The sequence below is a fragment of the Bidens hawaiensis genome, unplaced genomic scaffold, assembly GCF_021521415.1.
Source record: "Bidens hawaiensis isolate Kalapana, Puna unplaced genomic scaffold, B.hawaiensis_p1.1 tig00041669_1, whole genome shotgun sequence".
NCBI classification, from domain to species: domain Eukaryota; kingdom Viridiplantae; phylum Streptophyta; class Magnoliopsida; order Asterales; family Asteraceae; genus Bidens; species Bidens hawaiensis.
In genome coordinates this window covers 124,643-128,408 of record NW_027505729.1, presented here as the reverse complement: position 1 = coordinate 128,408, position 3,766 = coordinate 124,643, and the positions used below count along the sequence as shown (strand labels likewise).

General features: G+C 36.0%; 1 non-coding gene across 1 annotated transcript; it reads left to right on the top strand.

The window, feature by feature from the left end:
• The first annotated feature begins 597 nt into the window (after window positions 1-597).
• Window positions 598-670, top strand: TRNAA-AGC (transfer RNA alanine (anticodon AGC)). Its single transcript has one exon. It is a non-coding gene; the product is annotated as a tRNA-Ala (tRNA).
• Window positions 671-3,766: the final 3,096 nt, after the last annotated feature.

Sequence of the window (3,766 nt, the reverse complement as noted above, 5' to 3'; positions counted from 1 at the left end):
GATAGACCCCATAAACGGTATTTGGAGATAAAAATTGAGTTCTTGTCTCAATTTTGATCATCATATTTGATATATCTAGCATCTCTGCTACCTTCTCAAACCTGCAAGATATTAAAGTCTGAATTAGTTGTTCGTCTCTTCCCCCCGCAAACGCGCTTCTACTTTTGAATTTAATATTACTCTTGACCCAAAATAAGTAGAATGTAGCACCTCTTATCTAGTAACGTTACCTAATAACCAAAATTATGTTTAAATCAACCAACTGTGTTGGCCATGGGAACCTTATTAAAACTGTGATGATTTTCTGCATGCACACTCTTGCTCATAGTGCTAAAATATAATCACTGGTGCGTAAATTTCTTGTTCTTTATTTTAGTTGTTCGTTAAGTTAGAACATATAGACATATAACAAAAACTAAAAGCAGACGCTACACGCTAAACAAACACCACTGACATGTCATGCATGTTGTATGACATGGAGAAAATGGCTATATGGCCGTATAATTTTTCGGCTGGCAAAGAAGTGTCTAATATATGACAACTATGCGCATCTAAAATAAGAGTAAATAGAAATAGTACTCAAGCTCAAGCATCAAAGGGGATGTAGCTCAGATGGTAGAGCGCTCGCTTAGCATGCGAGAGGTACGGGGATCGATACCCCGCATCTCCATTCTTTTATCAGTTTTTTTACATAAAATTTCTACGCCCTGCTTGCGGTGCGCGCATATACTGTATATATGTGTGAACCCTCGGGTGGGCAAAAGTGAAATTGCACTAAGTTTGACGTTATTTTACTAATCTCGTGAAAATAACGTTAAAAGTGGCGGAAGGTTAATCAGGCATCATGTGGTGGCGTTGATAGCCGAAAGACAAGGGTACATGCACCGATCAGCCGGTGTCCCGATGATTGAGTGCTATGTGCCTTATGTCCAAGGCTTGATGCAAAATTACTATCGAGCCGGGGGTCTCACCGGAAGCAGCCTCTCTATCCCTATGGGGTAGAGGTAAGGCTGTCTACATCTTACCCTCTTCAGACCCTACCATAGCTTTGCTATTGGTGGGATATACTGAGTACGATGATGATGATGATGATTACATAAAATTTCTAACTTCTAAATAATTTAAAAAACTATATTTTATTCATTTATTACATAAACATGGTGGCTTAACTAGTAAGTAGCCCCTAAAAAACAAAACCACCAATACATAAATCCGAAAAATCACCAATCGGTTCCTGACCCATAGATAGCCGAGGGCTTTAACATCTTTCAACTATTTTAGCACGTGCGCTAAACTTTTCGTTAAAAGAGCAAATCATTCCGTGTCTTCCAAAATCTAAACACACCATATCATTCTAAGAATAATCGTGTTTATTACGTTCGCTAGCTTTTTTTTAAAAACCTTGAACTTACGCACCTCAACACACACCTAGTACCAAATGTAAGACCCAAATTGATACAAGGCTAGCAATCGTAAAACCAATACAAAAGCACTAAAGCAGTTACATGCTACTTTTATTTTAAAAGTATTATCTACAAATTAAATACCATATGAGTAAACACAAGTTAAGAGAGAAAGAGAACCTTGATTCTGGAACATTACACCACTTATCATGTGGACTGCGGTTTCTATATGAAAACATCGTTGCTGATATCATTTCATTTCTTTCACCATTACTTCCAAGTGAAAACGACTGTGATGTATGACAAAACAAGTCAACATAATTAATTATTTGTGTCAGTGAATGGATAATTTTGGGCTACGTATCCTTACAATAATTGCTACAGATTCCTCAAGATACTATGTAGCTAAAGATTTCTTAAAAAACATAATTAATCAAATATAAACTTTGCAGGAGTAGAGTTTTAGTTTGGAATGACAAAATGAAAAGAAAAGCCTGGACAAACAAAACTCACTCCTTTAATCATAAATAAACTTGAAAGGCAAAAAAAAAAGAATATCAATTTAGATTTGAAGATGAGCCAATTGTTTACCACTTTGTCATCTTGAAGAAGAATTCCTTTGGAGAATAGGTTGTAAAGATCCTTTTTCTTTTCGGTAGAGTAGCTAGTTCTTAATGATTTAGACAACTTCAGTATTTCCTCATAGTCTTCGGGCAATTTAGGCTCCCATATTTCGTAGTCTTCCTGCAAATTAATTAAACAAGGAAAATTCATATTTTTTGATGCATTTCATTATTAGTCTTCATAATCATTTTTAGTATTTGTGTTATTATGGACTTTGTAATATCCAAAACAAGGTTTTTTTAGTAGACTTGTCAACTTATACTAACGAAAACTACTTTTCACTTTTTTTATTTATTTATTTCTTGATGCATTATGAAGTACATCTTCTAGTTTTAAGATACATGCATTGAAAGGAAACCACTTTGGCAAAACTATGGTAACTTACTTGGAACTCCAGTGATTTTTCAAGTTGTTGCAACACCTCTTCTGCCGTTGGTCGGTTTTGTCTAAAATAATTTAAGCACCGGCTGACAATCAGTCGAAATGCTGACAATGATTTCGGGTTAATTTGTTCCTTTATGTCCTCATACACAATCAATCCAAGTTTTTCTTCTTCACGGATCTGCTTAAGAATCCTGGTTACATGTTGTTGATCATAATTCTTTCTATTGGGCACCAACAGTTGCCCAAACAAGATCTCGAATAAAACAACTCCAAATGAGTAAATGTCTGACTTTTCGGTGAAGAAACCTGTAATCTCATATTGAGGGTCAACATACCCAATAGTGCCTACAAGCTTGCTGACTACTTCCTGATTAGTTGTAGTTATTGCAGACAAACCAAAATCTGAAATTTTTGCCTTCCAATCAACATTTAGTAGAATATTGGCGCTTTTAATATCTCTATGTATCACCATCTCTTTTGTTGGCGCACCTCCATGAAGAAAAGCCAGCCCACGCGCAATGTCAATACAAATCTTAAGTCTTTTAGTCCATGTAAGACTAGCATCGTTCAGATACCTATCAAGACTTCTATTAGACGCATGCTCATATACAATGATTTTTTCATGGTTTTCGTTATAATAGCCTTCAAGACCAATGATATTCTTGTGTTTATATTCAAAAAGAATTTCAAGTTCCATCAAAAAATGATGGTCTCCCTATCCTTGACTCCTATCCAAACGTTTTGCAACGATTTCAATACTTTCATTACCACGTTTAACTTTTCCTTTTAATGCCTTCCCAAATCCTCCCCCTCCGATAAGATTCTCACGACTAAAGTTTTGTGTGGCCAACTTAATTTCTTCAAATGACATTTGGAGGTTGTCCTTATTGTTTTCCTGTCATTCATCAAACACACGATAAACTTCATAATTCGAAACTATATTCAAATTCTTATATAACTTTTACTAAGGTGTCATTATTATTATTATTGTTATCATTATTACTATTAATATTGTTGTTGTTATTGTTATTTTTTCTGTCAAGAAGGAACCATGACTGAAACCTAGTTTTTGGCAGAAGAACTAGAGTGTCAATAACCAAACTTGGTAACCGCCAAGTTGATATGTCATATGTATATCGAGTTTGAATTGGTATGACTAACTGATGCAACCTGAAGAAACACGGATCAAACCCCAAAGAGGTTGGACCTATGATTCCACAGGATACGGGTCGGGTAACTAACAACTTAAGGGTACGAGTTCAATCCTGCAAGTCCGATGACAGAAACCTGCAAAACAATCACCGTGAGCTCGTTACGGGAAGGACAAGAGGGGGGTCTCCCCGTAACCACCCTCC